The sequence below is a fragment of the Onychomys torridus genome, chromosome 3, assembly GCF_903995425.1.
Source record: "Onychomys torridus chromosome 3, mOncTor1.1, whole genome shotgun sequence".
In the NCBI taxonomy this organism is placed as follows: domain Eukaryota; kingdom Metazoa; phylum Chordata; class Mammalia; order Rodentia; family Cricetidae; genus Onychomys; species Onychomys torridus.
In genome coordinates this window covers 157,078,131-157,097,229 of record NC_050445.1, presented here as the reverse complement: position 1 = coordinate 157,097,229, position 19,099 = coordinate 157,078,131, and the positions used below count along the sequence as shown (strand labels likewise).

The 19,099-nt window shown below is 45.7% G+C and overlaps 1 long non-coding RNA gene across 1 annotated transcript in view; it reads right to left on the bottom strand.

Moving 5' to 3' along the window:
- The window catches only part of LOC118580881, a 30,217-nt gene extending 22,019 nt beyond the window's left edge, over positions 1-8,198 (bottom strand). The window contains exon 1 of the long non-coding RNA XR_004944569.1: positions 8,062-8,198. This is a non-coding gene — a long non-coding RNA (uncharacterized LOC118580881). The remainder of the gene's footprint in view (positions 1-8,061) is intronic.
- Between the last annotated feature and the right edge of the window lie 10,901 nt (positions 8,199-19,099).

The window sequence follows — 19,099 nt, the reverse complement described above, 5'->3', positions numbered from 1 at the left end:
TTAGCTGGACAATTCAGGGTGGGTGGGGCTACTAGGTAAGAGTTTGAGATTTCCTTGGGGGTCATGGGAAGATTTAAGATTCCATGTGATAAGCCATGAGACATTTGAGACCATGCTGGCCCTGGGTGCAGAACTGGCTGTAGATGCCTGTCTTAGCTAGGGTTTCCATTGCTGCGACAAAACACCATGGCCAAAGAGCAACTTGGGGAGGAAAGGGTTTATTAGGCTTACACTTCCATATTGCTGTTCACCACTGAAGGGAGTCAGGACAGGAACTCAAACAGGGCAGGAACCCGGAGGCAGGAGCTGATGCAGAGGCCGTGGAGGGGTGCTGCTGACTGGCTTACTTCCCCTGGCTTGCTCAGCCTGCTTTCTTATAGAACCCAGGACCACCAGCCTAGGGATGGCACCAACCCACCATGGGCTGGGCCTTCCCCAATTGATCACTAAATGAGAAAATGCCTTACAGCTGAGTCTCATGGAGACATTTGCTCAGCTGAGGCTCCTTCCTCTGATGACACACAAAACCAGCCAGGACAACACCTCCCAAGTGGACAGAGCATGTAGGTGTGTGGGGGTTTATAGCAGGGGTGCAGGTGGACGAGGAGGAAGGGTTCCCCTGTGATGGAAGCAGGGAAGGGGTGGCTCCAGACATGCTGGAGAAGAAAGTCAGCACATTAGCTGTCAGACAGATGAAGAAGACAGAGGGAGTCACTGATGGTTACTGTCTTCAGCCTGACACGGAGACAGCTCTGAGCCCATTGTTAATTGCCAGATATTTTGCAAGCAGCTGTCAATCACAGCCACTGTTAAAATTTAAATTGCATAATTTTCAATTAAATAAATTGTATTAAAGCAGAGGAGATAAATAGTCCACATTTACCATGTCCTAGCTGCTATACTTTCTCTGGATTTTTACTCAGAGGCGATTTACAGAAACTTTACATCACGCTGAGCTACCACGCTTTCACTGATGTCCTCTCGGTGACAGTCTTATACCATGGTGGAGCAGATGCTACAAACCAGAGCTCAGATTGCCTTTTTTAAGATGTTTTTTTAAATTACGTCTATATGTGTGTGGTGATTGGATGTGTGAACCTAAGTGCAGCTGCCCTCAGAGATTAGAAGAGAGCATCAGACCCTGGAGCTGGAATTACAGCTGGATATCAGGCACCTGATGTGGGTGCTGAGTCCCAAACCTAGGTCTTTTTAAAGCCAGTGAGTGCTCTTAGGCCCTGAGCCACCTGTCTCTCGGGGCCTGTCAAATTATTGCTGTGTTGATTGTCTAGAGTGAAGAAACTCACGAGGGAGATCTGAAAGTCCACAGTCACACTTGAAAGCACACTGAGTCTGCAGTCACTGGCTTGTGAACAGCACAAAAGAGGCGTCAGCCCTGTCAGCTTTCAGAGGTCTTATTGCTGGGCGTGGCTCATGTGGCTTGTCCTCTTCAGTCTGAGGTACAGCACTGCCCCAAGGCAAGAATTAATCCAGCACCTTGGATGAGAAGAAAACAAAAACCACCTAGCTGTTTTGTTTTCATTTACAAGAAGACTTTTGTCATAGTTTTCTTCTTACCCAGGGCTAGGGCCTTCTTTGCACATGCTAGGTAAATGGTCCACCACAGAACTATATCCTCAGCCTCTGGTCTGCTTTCAATTTGCTACTGTTCGGGTCACCTAAGAAATTTTAGACCAGATGTAGAAAAAACAAAAGATGTGTTCTATACAAGTGTGTCAGCAAATCCCATGGCCCTGTTGTGAGAAAGTTGTAACAAATGTCCCCTTGGAACATGTGACCCACAAAGTATGTCCAAGGCTGGATATTGCCAGGAGGTATAAGTTGAAGCCCCTGTGGGGACAAAAATGCCACCCCCCTCCCCAAGGCAAGAGGCCTTGTGTGCCTGTATCTTAAGAACTCTGAGCAGTTTCTGATGACCACACAGTATTTAATGAATATATATTGAATGAGGGGCTGAGAGTCATTCTCTTATATGAGGAGGTCTCTGAACAGAAGCTGAGAACTCCACCACGGATTTTGGGAAGCAGGGAAACAGTAAGAGAAAGGCTTACTGGGAATATGTCTGCGTGCTTCTCATGAGCATTTCCAACAGAGTTAAGGCCAGATGGTAGCAGGGGTGATGCAGCTTTGCTGGAGGAAGAACATGGGGGGGGGCGGGTTGAGTTTTTATAGCCTTACTCCTGTCCACTGTGCCCCCCACCCGCTTCCTGTGTGTGGATGGAAATGTAACCAGCCAGCTTCCTGACCCTGTTGCCGTGCCCTCCCAGCCATTATGGACACTCATCTGAAACTGTAAGCCCTTTCTTCCATAAGTTGCTTTTGGTCTTGGGGCTTTACCCAGCATCAGAAAAGTAACTGACATGGGGTTTTGCTTTGGTATTTTCATGGAAGTCGATCTCAAGCTGGCATCTAACATGACTGTTTTTCCAATGGTGGGGGTGGAACTTACTCAAAGGGGGCATTTAGCGAACAGCCATAGATTTTCAGTGTGTGTGTGTGTGTGTGTGTGTGTGTGTGTGTGTGTGTGTGTGTCTGTCTGTGTCTGCGCATATGCTTATTTCCAAGTCTTGCTTGAAATTCCACTAACAGTTACCGGTAATACCCAGAATGCAATACAGAAGAACTGTATACCTTAAAAGCATCCTGCAAATGATTGTGACAGGAAGTCATCTCTCAAGGCCTGTTCATACTGGCCAGTGAATAGTTTTCTAGAGAGATGAGCCAAACAATTCAGACTTGAGAATCCCAGGAGGGATTCCTGCCTGCCTCTGACTTTCCCAGAGGCAAAACTATCCTGACTAGAACGCATCGTTAATGACGGCTCTCCCTTCCTTGATTTGTAGGAGGAGTCTAGAAAATCCAAAAACCTTATGCCTCCTAAAGCCCACTTGATTTCTCCACTCTGGGGCCTACGTGGTCCTCTTTAATATATTCTAGCAGGGTGATAGTTGATAATGAGGTCTATAGATGGCTCCCCAGATTAAAGACATGCAAAGATTTGCACAAAAATTATGAGTGTGTCTTTTCATTTGACTTCTTTTGAAGCAGGCAACTGTGAACAGGCCTTCAGAAAGGATGTTTAAACTGTATTACATGATAATTAAACAACATAGTCACTCCTGGGAAAATACAATAACTAGCTTAGTGGAAAAAATAAACCAGTTTTGTAGCATCTGTATATAAAGCTATAACTGGTTAAAGACTAAACCATGAAGTGCCAGATTTTTTGGGGGGTGGGGAATGGCTCCTAAAGCCTTTATTGTAGTGTGCCATTCAGAACATTCAGAAACACCCAGTCAAGGAGCACTATCCCAGGCAGGCTATGTGTGTGGAATGAGTGTGTGTTGGCAGGAAAAGAGAAGCATCCTGTGCTGTTCTGGAGTCAATCCACCTTTTCCAAAGCACTTCCTCCAGTATGGCTAATGGGAACTTGGCCTTGAGCCCTCTGACACAATCAAGAAGGAGCTATAAACCATGGGTGGCCAAGGTTAGGACAGCATTCAGTTGGCAGGAACTGACTTCAATTTTGAGACAGAGCACTGTATAGCATAGTGATGGGGTCATGGTTCTTTCTCCACTTCAGAAGACATGAGGGATGATAAACCTTGAGAACATATGTGCACAACACAGGATTTGGATTCCATAACTTTCCCTTGGAAACTCCAGGCTCAATATGGATGAATTTGAGTGTGTATGTGTGTATACATGTGTGCATGAACACATATGTGTGTCATCTATGTGTCTCTTTGTGTGTACCCATTTGCACTGTATTACCAGCAAAGCACAGTGACCAAGTAACTGGATATACCACTGGATATCTGCCTAGGGAAACTTAAGCATATGCTCCAGATAGAAAAGTATTTCCAACATGTTAAGTTTGTTGGACCTGCTGCTGTTGACACTAACAACAAGCAACATGTGCTGAGTGTAAATTATACACCAGGCATGAGCTTGTCTAGTGTCATCAAACACTTAGAAGCTTGGGATAATTTTCAATCATGAATCAAGGCTGAAAGGGTCAATTTGGTGACTGACTACCCCCTCCACACACACACACACACACACACACACACACACACACACACACATTGTCCACATGATGGAATTTGGATGATGTAAGACACACCTCTCGGCATGTTTATGGCAATATTTCCAGAGAGGCTCAACTGAGGCCAGAGGACCTACTCTGGATATAGGGGCCACCACCCTATGGACTGGGGTTCTGGACCCATAAGAAGGAGAAACCTAGTTGACTCCCAGAAGTCATTTCTCCGCTCCCTGATGTGATGAAGGTGACCAGCTGCCCCCTGCTCCCAGCTGAGCCTTCTTCCCCACCAAGACAACGTGAGTGAGTGACAGTTGTATGGCTCGATCTGTTGTGGGGTCCCTGGCAGCAGGACCAGAACTTATCCCAGGTGCATGAACTGACTTTGTGGAGCCCATTCCCTGTGGTGGGATACCTTGCTTACCTTGATACAATGGGGAGGGGCTAGGCTCTCCTTCAACTTGGTATGCCAGACTTTGTGGACTACCATGGGAGGCCTTACCCACTCTGAGGAGTGGATGGGGGTAGAGTGGGAGGGAGGTGAGGAGGTGGGAGAAGGGGAGGGAGGGAGAACTGGGGTTGGTATGTAAAATGAAACAATTTTTAATAAATCAATATACTAATAAAAGAACTTTTCTGGGTTGTTTACAAGCTCAGAGACCAAAGCAAGGGAGCTGTACTTCTGGGTGTGAAGGGTAGGCTGTACCTCTGCCAATAGCCAGTTTAAAGGCAGTTTATGTGCAAAAAGTAAGGGGGTTAATTCTGGTATTTGTCATTTTCTCATAAATGCTTCTCCATTATACTTTAAAAATAGAAAGTGGTGCCGGGTGGTGGTGGCACACGCCTTTAATGCCAGCACTCGGGAGGCAGAGGCAGGTGGATCTCTGTGTGTTGGAGGCTAGCCTGGCCTACAGAGCAATATCCAGGACAGCCACCAAAACTACACAGAGAAGCCCTGTCTTGAAAAACCAAAAAAAAAAAAAAAAAAAAAAAAGTGGTTTCAAGTTTTGCAGACTGCAAACCTTACTTGAGTAAGCTTACGGGGAACGAAAAGGATGTCCAATTTGTTCAAGACCTAGGCCTTTGTGCAGTGTGCCCGTGCTTGAGTGTCAGGTGTGCAGGCCTGAGTTTGAGGCACCCAGGCTTCAGTGTGGGGTGCCCATGCTTGAGTGTGATGTGGTGCATTGGAGCATCTTTGTCTACTTTGATTCCAGAAGAGTCTGCATTTGTCCCCCAGATGTCTCTGGTTAGAAATGTCAGACTGTGAAGAATAAAAGAAAAAGCACAAAACTCAAGTGTTTAAAGAGTTTTTCATGTCTCCACCCAAGGAAGACAAAAGTTTAGGAAACTGTGCTCAAGGAAGGTGAAGTGAGTTAATGCTTAGAGAAGGCAAGACCCTGAAGCCGTGGGTCTTCAGAAAAGCGTCTGCAACTTGCTCCGGGCCCTCCACCTTCACATCTATTCCATGCAGCATGAGACCATGCTGGTCTTCACACAAACCCACATTGTTATCTGCATCTTAAAAAGTCAGTTCTAAAACATTTCACAGTCTGACTTGGTCAAAATTATATTCGGATAAATTCAGAATCTTCTCTCTACCACTGCCCAGAATAAGAAATAGACACTCCACATTTTATTTGCTCATAATAGGTTAACCAGTGAATTCCCAGAACCTATGTCAAAGCTGGCATGGTGGTTGACATGTGTAATTCCATTCATTTCTATGGGAAGACAGGAGACAGAGACAGAACTCCTGCAAGTTTTCAGGCCAGCTAGTCTGATGCATACGACAAAAGAGAGAGACCGTGCCTCAAACATGGCAGAAGGTGAAAGGCCAACACCAAGGTTGCCCTCTGACCCCACACATTCACCAGAACTCACATTCACACACACACACACACACACACACACACACACACACACACACACACAGGAGGGGGGGGTGATGAGCAGGAATTTGAAGGAGGAGCTAGGCCACTCCAAATCGACCTCCAGATAAGCCTGGGTTACAACTGCCCTGTGAAGAAATCTCCATGATCCCAGCTAGGAGAAGGAAAACGGTGAGTGAGTGGCAAAGTAGTATAGGCTTGGTCATGGGCACCCCGACACAGGGCATGGTGCAGAGTGGGCTCAGATACAATCCCCACCCTTCTATCAACAGAGACGCACACAACAGAGCTCTTAACACACCAACTGCCTTAAAAATCCCCCTGCCCTCATTGTATATATTTCATGAAATAAAATATTTACTTCATTAAATTAATATTAACTAACGTGTATTAAAAACATCCAAAAACTCATCTCAGCCGCAAAGGCTGTGGTCTGAAGTCACACCCTACACATTCTGAGAGACCTGCCACACTTAACCGAGTGCCTATGCTGTACACTCTGGGTACTTACCTGGGCGCCTAGGCTGTATCTGCAGGAAGTCACCAGGCAACACAGAGAGGCAGATCCTGAAAAGCAAGCTCTCTTCACTGAAAATCCTCCACCGTCAGCGTGCAGAGGATGAGTGGGGAGAAAAGGAAGTCATGCCTTGTCCAGCTGTTTCAGGCCATTCAGAAGCACACAGTAACACGCTGTGTCTTGTGTGAAGTAGCGCCTCCAGGCCTCTTGTCATGTGGAATACCGTCATGCCTTAGTCTCCTCACACCTTTGCTACATGATGCATGGTTTTATTATTTTACAGAATGTATTAATCAAGCTACAGCTCAGGTACCAGTGCTTTCTGAAGCCAGGATTAAGCATGTTCCCCTCACCCCCACTCTTCACTTTGGCTTTTTGGTTTTTTGGTTTGATGGGGTCTCAAGTAGCTGAGGCTGGCCTTGAACTCCAGATCCCTCTGCCTCCATCTCCCAGGTACTAGGGTAACAGATGTGCTCTACCACAACTTTTATTTGTGAATTTACTTAAATTTTTAAAGAGCATCCTAAGAAAGAGAGTTAAAGCCTTCTGGCCTGTAGTCCTTGTTCAGATTCCAGAGTCTGTGCTCTTGGTCATGTGATAAAGCCTGTAGCACAAACCTAACTGCACACAGAGGCTTTATTTTTACAGACTATTTACATTTATTAGCTTGTAACTAAAACTGTGTCTTGGAATGCAGATCTTAGGTTAATTCAATCAAATCCTACAAGTTTTACTCTTACAGAGAAATGGCTTTAGTATTGATCACACCTTTGTGTTGTAACGTCCCCGATCATGTGGAGAAAATGGAACCCTCATACATTCCTGGCAAGAATGCAGCAGGCTGCTGCAGCCATTTTGCAAAGCTGTCTGTCACTCAGTGTCTATATGACTCAGCATCATCCCCAGCTCAAAGCCAAGAGAAGTAAAAACAAGCCACAGAGCCTCGTGCCCAGGCCTCGGAATGTCACTCATGAGAGCTGAAAAGAAAATACCCTGAATTCTATCAATTGATAAATAGACAAATAAAATGTGCCATATTCATGTGATGCAATGTTATCTAGCAATAAAAAAGAATAAAATATTGTATGCTGTAGCAAGGATTAACCCTGAACACAGGAAATGAAAGAAATCAATTGCAGAGGGCAATGATCTGCTCACATGAGATGTCCAAATGGGTAACTCCATAGAGATAGAGGGTAGACGGGTTGTTTACATCTACACCAGTATACACTAATTGAAATGACAGGTGAGACTGTCTTGAGATGGTGCTACAGAAGTGACTATATGTTTAACAGCCTCATCATATTATTCAGTCTAAGGAAATGAGTGTAAATGACCCTCTGGCCTCAGCCTTCCAAGGACTGGGATCTCAGGTTCACAGCACCACACCCAGCTCCAAGACACAATTTCAATCAGTATTTAGAATATTAGTAGCACATTCATAAAATATTGATAAAATAAGTAATATATAATAATGTGATCACAGAATTAAAGTTTAATCATGTAGAAATGGGAAGATGAAGTGGATTCTCCACTGCATCTCTGCAGTGGCTCCCTCTGTGAGATTATCTAGTCTTTCTACAAATACTCACTGAGTTCCGGTCTGTCTTCGAGAGTCAGGAGTAAATAAAAAAGCACGCTTCCTCCCATCCTGGTGCTTCTCTCTGCGTCGTGCGGCAAAATCACTAGAGTGGTACCTGTTCCTCACCGCTCCTGCTTTGTGTTTCAGACAGCATAATGGAAAACACCTCTGTTCCTGAGGGAGTCACCATGGAAGAGAGCCACAGTTCAGATGTCACATGTCTACATTTCAGTGGGCCCTGTTTCCCATAAGAAACAGGGAAGTCACGCTGCTGCTCGTGGCAGTGCCAACAACCCTAGCTCCCCTGGGCACTGGAAACTCTCTGGGGGCTTTGGTTCCACTGGTTTCGCTTGGGGTGCCTTGGAGCATGGAGGCCAGGGTTGATACTCACGTTTTTTGTAAGTCATGGCCACGTTCTGCACTCAAATCTCTAGCTGGCAGCATCAGCCTTACTCAACATTTGTCCCAATCAGCGAACTGTACTTTAAAGTCCGTCTCAATAATGCGCCATGTATTTCACGTGCCAGCACGGCAGGTGTTTCTTTCTAGCTATTCAAACTCACAGTTGCTGGTGGGCAGTGAAGTAAAATCCCCACCAAGTCACTGACATGCCTCTTCTGTTCCTCCCTGCCTGTCACCCTCTATCTTCACTTTCTCTAATACCATGTTGGTAGCTTGAAACTCACGCAGGTATTTACACTAGAGCTTCAGGGGGTGATTTTCTTGGTTGTTAGACCAGAGAAAAATGTGTAGGATGCTGATTATGCTAAGCACTGTGCCATGTCTATACATTGCATTGTGAATAACACACACACACACACACACACACACACACACAAACATTTTCTATCATGTGAAAGTTATTATTTAAGTAACAAATTGCTCATAAATTTAACATATGACTTAAGGTTCTTTAAAAAGTCTTTTTACATAGTACTTTCACCTTAATCACTAAAATAAACAAAGTATCAACCAACCTTCATGTTGGAATTACATTTATGAATTAATTGCAACCATAGGCTGGCAAGGGATACAGGGCTCAGCAGAAATCAATAAAAGCATTCACTGAGAATTTATCGGCTTCAGGAATTTATATGAGTAATGCATATTTTATTATTGCACATGACTGTGTGCCTTTCCACACATCTTTCTGAAAGCACACACATACCTTTCCCAGAGGACCAGTTAAACATTCACCACCACACCACCACTCACATCTAAACCTGACTACTACACACAGGATTATAATTCAGCATTAAAATTATGATATTACCATTTACTTATGAGAAGTAGATAAAATACGGACAGCAAATTCATGACCACTACTCTTAAATGTTGATATATTATGCCATTTGGTTTCCAGTAAAATTCAAATGGATCTGATAGTTAAGAGTTGAAGGGAGACCAGGGAGGCACAGGAGTTGTCTAAAGGGAGCAGTAAAAGAGGACCATGTGGAGGCAGACAAAACAGTGAAGCTTCTCTCCGCCATGTGGAACTGTGTGTGGGTGTGTGACATGAAAGCGACAAGGGGACTCTGGGTGGAGGAGCAGCAAGGAGAGCAGGAGGGTCAGGAGCAGTCAGGAGAGGGCACATACAAGGGACCACGACATAGGTACATGGACATGTCATAATGGAGCCTATTGCTTTCTGCACTAAAATACATGATAGATGGATGATAGATAAATAGACAGACAGACAGACTAAGAGACAGATAGGTGGGCAATTTGTCAGATAACAGAGCCTTGGGAAGGTGATGATGCAGTTTTTTACCTGCCTGACTTCAGGCTTAGTAATTAGTATTTTTCTTCCCACACAAATACATCACACACATGCTAGGAAAGGCACAAGCTGAGAAGCTGTCTGGCATTTGGTATTTAGAAATGACTAGAGCAGCTGGACTTTCACTGTGCGACAGGACAGCCTCTAACCACCTGTGGCTATGTAAATTTAAGTTGCCTAAAATTAAATACAATGAAAAATCCAGTACCTTAGTTTAGCTGACCAAATTTCGAATACTCAATAACCACAAGTGGCCAGCAGCTGCCATATTGGTTAGGACTTCGCCTTTCCCAGACAGGCAGATGGGTCATAGTCAAATCTTGTGCCCAGAATTTCAAACCCCAAAGCCCATATGCCTTCTGATACAGTGAACCTCAAACAAAAATCATAGATGGTGGATGGATGGGGATGTCTGGTGTGTCTGGCTGCCTGGTGGGGCAGTATGCTGGGGGGCTGTAAGGACGATGATGCTACCTATCTCCTGCAGACCCTGCACTCCTACTGACTCTCTATGTATCAAGAACCAATTATTTGGCTTGTGTTTCGGTTTCCTCATTTTCTGATGCCCTGATCCCAGTGTCCATCCAAAGGGCTGTTGAGTATTTTAATGAGTTAGTAGTTGTAGGCTCTGAGAGTATGGCACAGAATAACTACTATAAAAGTTCTCTTGAAGTTGTACCTGGTGGCAGAGCCTGTAGTCTCTGCTACTTAAAAGGCCAAGGAAAGGATTTCACAAGCTCAAGCCTAACCGGGTTTCAGAGTTAAGCTCAAGTTCAGAATGGGCAACTTAGTCAGATCCTGTCTCAAAATAAAAATTACAAAAGGGCTGGAAATGTAACTGAATGGCAGAGCACTTGCCTATCACATCCAAGTGTTGTCTAGATGTTTCATCCAATTGAAACAATCCTTCTAAGAGGGAAGCAGGAGGCTCACAGACTCAGGAAGTAAATAAAACTTGCAAGTCTTAGGAAGTTCCTGAAACTTACAAGGCTCATAAGGTCCTTCCCCAAGGTTAAACAATAAGCAATAATTGTTTATTCCTCCCTTCTATAAGTAACTCCTCACCTGTCAAAAACTTAGAATGGAGAGTACTTGTGATGAAGCCTGAAGACTTGAGTCTGAGCCCTAGAGCTGGAGAAGTGGAGACAAGAGGATGACCAGGGCTTACTGCAAGCCAGCCTAGCTTAACTGACAAGCTCCAGTCCAATGAGAGACTCTGTCTCTAAGGAGGGGGCTGATATTCCTGAGAATGACACCTGAGGTTGACCTTTGGCCTCTAAACAAATATGTGCACTCATGCACGTACAGGTGGACACACATGCACCTGCACTCACACAAGCCCCCATCCCAAAGCAAATGCACAGAAATCAAATTAAACAAACATATCCAAGAGGACCTTGGTGTAGATGTTGTGTTCCCTTGACCTTGGGTAAATGACCAAGGAGTCTGTTTTCTGGAATGGGGCACAGAGATAGCAATGCCTACTGGGATTGCTGGTGGTACCCTCTGTAACAATTCATAATAGCTGAGTGATAAATGGCCCCTATTTTTTGTGAGCTGCCTGGATAAAAGCATGGGTGGCATAGACAATATGGAGGTCTGAAAAAAGTAATGAGTTAAGTAATGTCTTTTCAATTTTAAGAGAGAAACCTGTTGCTTTCAGGTGTACAATGATCAGCATCATGTGGTGTGTCTGATGCAAGGTTTCTAATGCATCAAGATCAGTGACATGCCCAAACAACTGCATTCTGCAGATTGCCATGGACCCTGCCTGCAGACCTGTGGTGCCCACCAGTGAACCTCAGCTTTGGGAAGCAGTCTGATTCTGCAACTTCTGTACCAGGAAGATGAACACTGCCTATGGAATACTTGAGTTTGAGAGTGGGAATCCTGTGTTTGTTAAGCACCAGGACAAATACAAAGCTGTTTTGGGGCTGACAGTTGAAATGGCCCCCACCCTGTTACAGCCTATGAGGCGGTGACTAACCACCCCAAGGATTGTATTATCATTGTGCCCATGGTCTAGACCTGGTCTCAGTCACCACATCCTGCTCCCACACTCCTCTGTGACGTTTGTCCGCTCACCCCTTGCTGCCTCTGTGCCCACTAGTCTGGCATTCTGATAGACTGGCTTCTTCCTTCTGTGGCTCTTCACTCTCCCACTTTGCTCCTGAGTCTGAGCCCCACCTCCTCCACCCTGGCACACCGCTTGTTTCTGTCTGCACTCCTGGTAACCAGGCTCTTTGGCTGAGCCCCAAGACCTCCCCCTGTGATCCACAAAGCCCCACAGACTTGGGAAAACAGTTTACCATTGCAGGCTCCATACACACTCCCCCTTCCTGGTCCCCTAAGAGCCATGGCCTGTATGTCACCTCTCAGTCCCTGGCCACTGGAACACCTGTGGAATTCAACGGGCTCATCTCTAGCTCCAGAAGTCTCTCTACCATGCTAATTTACACGGTGAATGGAGGTAAAAGTTCTGTGAGTGAGCCATACCAACTCACTAGACTGCTAGAGGGCCTGCTGCCAGAGCTTCTGCCCTCTGGGCACAGAACTTGTCCACCCTAGCATGATGGCCAGCAACAATTCCAGAGCACAGACCCTGCCCCCACCAGGACTTCCCACTTCTTTACGGACCAGGCCAGGACACTGGGCTACCTGCTGGATCCCAAACACCCGCTAATCATCACAGACCTGAAGAGACCAAGAAACAAGGTTGCAGTGTCCCACACAGTGAGGGTGCCCCAATCCACAATAGCCACACCAAAGCATTCGTCCTGCAAAGCCATAGGAGGATAGGATAGCATATTCCTCACCTGCAACAGGCACCAAGACCCTTTATATGTCATATATCCTGGCTATGGCTTGTCATTCAAGGATTCTCTGCAGGACAGATGATTTAGTGCCTTTGGGAGTCACTAAAAGCCAGCTCTGTATCTGCTCTGAGCTCACACTTCGCCTTGGGGATGAAGGAGTGAAGGGGGTGAGGTATCTGCCTTTGTTTGGGCTCAGAGAGTAATGGGGAAGACACAGAATTAAGTTTCAGGGACCTTTCAAATCACAGATGAGAGGTGGGTAAAGTGCTTGCTGAGAAAGCATGAGGACCAGAGTTGGGACTCCCAGCCCCCATGTGAAAACCAGGCACAGTGAAATATCTGTAACCCCAGTTCTGAGCTGTGTGGGTAGAGACAGACAGCCCCTTGAAGCTCACTAGCCCAACAGTCTAGCCAAATTGGCAAGTTCCAGGTTCAGTGGAAAGATTCCATCTCAAAAAAATAACATGAGCAGCAATAGAGGAAAACATCCAATGTTGACCTCTGATCTACACACACACACACACACACACACACACACACACACACCATATACATGCAATCACACATACCAAACTTGTACACATGCACAGACATACACATGCATACACACACATACAAATGCACCCACACATGCACAAATACACATCATCCATAAGAACACACACACACCATACACACGTATACACATACTATAAACATACACAAACAGGAACACACACACACAATCACATATAAACAACAGCAGGTACAAGGGATGATTCTGGCAGCTGACTATGGTATACATAACCAGGCACAGTGAAATATCTGTAACCCCAGTTCTGAGCTGTGTGGGTAGAGACAGCTCCTTGAAGCTCACTAGCCCAACAGTCTATATACATAATCAGGAAGAGCATCTTGGAGAAAGCCATGTTCAGATGTCACCTGAGGGTTAGTAGAGGGAAAAACTTGTGAAGGCCTGAGATAGAAAGTGTGGGGTACATTAAGTAAAACTGTAAAGAAAGTGCTATGCTGGAGCATGGAGAGAAGAAGAGGAGTGAGAGGTGAGGCTGAAGAAGCAGGCCGTTGCCACATCACCCACGGCATCCTTCAGGTCATAGAAGACTTTGTTTTTCTGATTTGGGAAACTACTACAGTTTCGATCAAGAGAACCACATGGGCTGAAACTGCTGTTCTGGCTCAAACATGGTGATCAGAGTAGGTGCGCTGCTGAGACAAGGTGGGTGTGCATGTGGATGTGGTGCAAAGAGCTCAGCGTCCACTACGTGCCGGCTCCACTGCGGCCCACACCTGGCCCACTTGTGGGAAAGAAGCCTGGAGTTGCATTCCAGAAACCTTTGTCTACATGTCCCCAGCTCAGATTCTGCCAGCAAGGGGCCCTTGCATGAGATGTGGCAAATGGTGGCAGACGTGTCTACATGTAAGATTCACGGTGGCTTCATGTCAGTTCCTACACATCACTGCACACATCTAGCAGTGACCTCAGGGACACTCAGGTCTCCATGCCTAACCCCCAGTTCCTGATTGTCAAAGATGTCCTGAAAGTCAGCATTTCCTTTGCTCACCTTTCAAGAACCCAACCTTTCCAAAGGTCAGCAATGCCTTCCAGCCTCTTTATTAAATCTCTCCTATTTGAGACGCCTGTTGTTCTTATTTAACCCCAAGGTTTGGAATCAATGGCAAAGATCGCATTATTGAGCTAAGAGAGTATGGATACTTGGTCTAGAAAGTAGATCATATACACAAAGAGAAGATGGCTTTAATGCATGTCTATGTCATTGTTGTCAACATGGGAATTGAAGGAGGAGAAAGGGTTAAGAATGACAGCCAGACCTTTGGTTTAAAAGCTATATTGTCTTGGGACTGGAGAGGTAGCTAGAAGAGCCCTGGCTTGTAGAGGACCCACGTCTGGTTCCTCACACTCATATGCAACTCACAACAGTCTGTAACTCCAGTAATTGGGGATCCAATACCTTCTGTTGGTCTCCTTAGGCACTCATATGGTGCACATACAAGTGTGTATGCATGCATACACATAAAATAAATACAACTAAAGAAACATTAAGAGCTAGACAGTCTTGTTAACATGGTCTTACACTCTCACGGTGTTGGAAGGAACATGTACCTTGGGCTGGAGCTGCCAGCTCCAGGATGAACTGCTGAAGAAAGACTTGGTGTGAAGCGTATCCATGTGAAGACAGCTGTGACCTCTGCAGGATACAATATCTGTACTAGAAGGTCTGGGGATAGGATAATGAGTTATTCATTTTTTTTCAAACTCAGCCTATTGTGGAGCATAGGAAATTAGCTAAGCCCAATGCTGCCCAATCCTCCTGAAAAGAATCCCCTTGGCCACCTGCTAGTGACTGAGTGATCAAGGATGAGGGAGCTAAGGGGCAGGAGCTGAGTAGGAGGGGCTTAGTGGAGATTTTCCAGGGTGTGGGAAACAAGAAGAAAACCCAGTGATGATGATACACAGGGCAAAGCCAAGCCCAAAGAGAAGAGAGAAAATCCACAATGACAAGAGAAAGAACCAAGCTGCTTGTCATGGGAAGCAGTGGAACAGAGACAGAGCCTGCTGGGAACACAGAAGGAAAAGCTGTAGAAGCTGGAGGCAGCTGGGTGCGAAACAGCACCCCTTATATTAGTACTTCTCCAGTCAGTGGGTACAAAGACCTGGCCAGAAGCAATCTAAGGGAGAAGGACTTGTTTGAGCTCTCTGTACACAGGAACTGTCCATCATACAGGGAGGGCTTGGTGACGAGCAGCGGAGAAAGCAATGACAGGGTTTAGGTAGCTTTCTGTTTTATGTGTTATGGTTAATCCTAGCACCCAACACATGGGATAGCGCCAACCCCACTGCAGAGGACTCTCTTTTCACATGTCTCATTAATGCTCTAGGTGTTTCTTAAGCCAACAAGGTTGACAATAGAAATTAACACTGACGCCAGGGAGTCAGGGCAAATGGAGAGCCTGGGTGTGACAAAGGTTCAGACCACACATGGGAACGAGGCAGTGGTGTTTTTCTTGCCAATCTTTCTGCCCAGTGGCCTTCTGGCCAGAGTAGGCTCTTCTCACCCACAGCAGAGGTCACTGACTGAATTTTCTGGAATGATTTCTGATGTGCATTACTACAGAAGCTGAGAGCAGACCTCAGATGCACTATGGAAGAGGTGCTGTCAACCACTGAAACGTAGTAATGTCCCCTTTTTGAGGAATTAGATCAGTTAGATTGTGCACTTGTTTTTATTATTTTTTTAAGATTTATTTACTTGACATGTATGAGTGTTTTGCTTACATGTATGTATGTGTGCCACCATGTGTGGGCCTGGTATCTGCAGAGGTCAAAAGAAAGAGTCAGATTCACTGAAAGTGGAGTTACAGATGGCTATGAGCTACCATGCGGTGCTGTGAACTGAACCCTGGTCCTCTGAAAGAGCAGCCAACGCTCTAAGCCCTGGGCCACCTCTTCAGCCCCAAACGAGCTTGTTTAAGATGAGGTTTAAAGCTGCTGAATCCTCAGTGCTGCCCCTAGCATGGCAGAGGTAAACACAGTGCATTTCCTTAATGGACAAGGGTTGAAAAGCAGGTTTTGAAACATCAAGCAACTTGGCCCAATGGGCCCAGGGCAGATCTCATCCCTGGGTCCATTTGCTGAGAATTCCCTGTAGAGCACTGTTCAAAGATCCAGGAGCACCAGTCTATGGCTGGATTTATACATCTCTAAAGTGGAGTGAATGGTGCCTGGTGTAAAGAATTGAGAGGACCCAGTAATGTCACCTGCCTACACACCCGTGTGCAAAGATAATGGAGCAAGACAAGTGAAGAGAGAAGGAGTTTGTAGCTCACGGTTTTAAGGGAGCATCAACTGTGGCAGGAGCAGGGGCTGGCTAGTCACAGTGCATCCACAGCCAGGAAGCAGAGAGATGGGTGCTGGTGCTTCAGTCCAGGACCCCACCTGTAAGATGGTGCCGCCCACATTCAGGGAAGGTCTCCCCTCTTAGTTAAGCCTTTCTAGGGACAAGTGACAGATACTCCAGGAGCCAGATTCCCATGGTGACTCTAAATCCAGTCCAGTTGATGATGAAGATTAACAGCCACGGAGGGTAGCTTTGTGCTAGAACTTCTCTCCTTTTCCCAAATGCCAGAGGCAGCAGACACAGTGACGAGATGATGGCGTAGGAGAGGAAGAAGGCCAGACAGAAGGAGATGGTCCTTTCCCTTATACACATGGCTGAGGAAGATCAAGTCCGCAGCAGTTTGCCTCCCTGGGGAGACTCCTACAGTTGTAACTTGAGATGTTGAAGGCCTGGTGCTTATGGACCTGGTCAAGTCTGTGCACCTACAGAAGGAGAGGAGGACTGGACACTTCCTGAAACTGGGATTCAATACCTCACAGACAAAAAGGACAGCGCCAACACAGAGGGCACGCGGATGACAAAGAATAACTGGTAAAAGTGCACAGCCCCGGTCAATCACATCACTGCACGGATGACGGTGCCCCTCCCAGTCTCACTGTCTCTGCCCGTTCATTAAGACCCCCCCCATGTCCACATTATCAGGGAGTCACAACAAAAAGTCTGCTTCTCGTCCTTGGCATTATGATTGAACCAGAAGATACAAGAAGAGGTCGAGTTGGACTTCCAAAGAGAGCTTCTCAGAAGGGCATCTCTCAGCTGACAGACCCCTTTTGTCCAGTCGTCTACAGTTTACAGCCACTGACCATGTGTCAATCTTGGGAGTGAAAGGCTGGGGGCGGGGCAACATGGGCATCTGTGAGGCTGATGGGACAATGACTGCTTCAAGTGATGTCTGGACTACGTCCCTACTTCCGTGTGACCAATGGAGAAATTATTTTAAAAAAATACAGACAATGTTATTCTGGTTCAAATACAGTTTTTAACTAATGTAATATATACAGCCAAGATTTCCATCTGTTTGCTTATTATGAGCAAAAATTATGTTAGTATCAGAACTAAATACTTTTTGGTAATTATATATGCATTTTACATAAAGTTAACTATTGAAGCCAGGCCTGGTGGCCCACTTCTATAATCTCAGCATTTAGAAGTCTGTTTGCCACCCTTCTGGGCTACAGCCTGGACTGCAGGGTGAGACTCTGACTCAAAATAAAGCATCAACCCTTGAGTCTGCACTGGTTCTACATGTAAGTGCAGGTTAAATCTCTCTCTGCATTTCCTTCACTACCTTTGGGAAGTCATGTGCTCTGAGACAGACCCCTCCAACACTGCCTCCATATGCTGACAATTAACTTGGGGACCTTGGAAATCCCAGAGTTGGGGAGGATGTGGCTACTCGGAGCTTTCTCCTGAGAAGGCTTCACATGGTTAACATGCTTCTAAGATGGTACTCTTCAACCTTCCCAATGCTGCAACACTTTAATATAGTTCCTTGTGTTGTGATGACCCCCAACCATCAAATTATTTTCATTGCTACTTCATAACTGGAATTTTGCTACTGTTATGAATTGTAAATATCTGTATTCTCCAATGGTAACAGGGTCATTTGACCCCCTTTAGGGATCAAGACCCACAGGTTGAGAACTGTTGCTCTGAGACCTTTTCCAGAGTACTCCTAGTAGCAGTAATGATGGAGACACTCTCCAGGCCTTCAGCATTCCTCTGTCCAGCCAGGCCAGTAGAACCCAGAGCAAGGGCTGCAGTCATTCAGCAACCCCTGCAGGCTGTTGACCTGCCTCCCTCTATTTTCAGCTCTCACTACAAATCAGTCTCAACCTCTATGAACAGCACAAACACTGAGAGTGAGCAGGCAGATGAGAAACCCAAGTGTCGGGGGACTCCCTGCCCCCTACTCCCCATGGCCTTAGGTGTAACTCTTCATTAAACATCTTTTATATGCAAAGAACCTCATGGATTTTAAGAACATACAAAAATCGAGATAGCCTGAGCATTTGTGAAAATTAGATAAGCAAATTATTATAGCAAAATAAAGATTTACTTCTTGTACTTATCTATGTAATATCATATATAGAGTATAACATAACCACGTTGTCTTATATTCAATATTTCATGATTATCTCCTTGGTGTTGCATAGAGTAGTGAGTGTGTAAGCACACCGCAGAGAGCTACATAAATATAAAAGGGGATTTGTTAAGTCACCTCATAGCCACAAAGACGCATTCACTTGCGGTCTTTGGAGAGACTAGGTCCTTACAAATTAAGAGGGGACATTTGCTGTTGGGCCGGTGTGCTGAGCACGCAACTGGAAACCCAGCCTTCTATTCTGGGACCTGAAATCTAGACCTTCAGCAAATGACATCATCAATATTTTAAAGTCATATTTGGACTGTGAGAAGAGCAGTAGGTGCCCCCCTCTTTCAGAGCCTTCTAGGCACCTCCCTTTCAGCAGTGGGCCTGTAAGCATTAACCCTTCTCTGGCCAGTGAGAAGGAATTCCTACACACATGTTCCCAA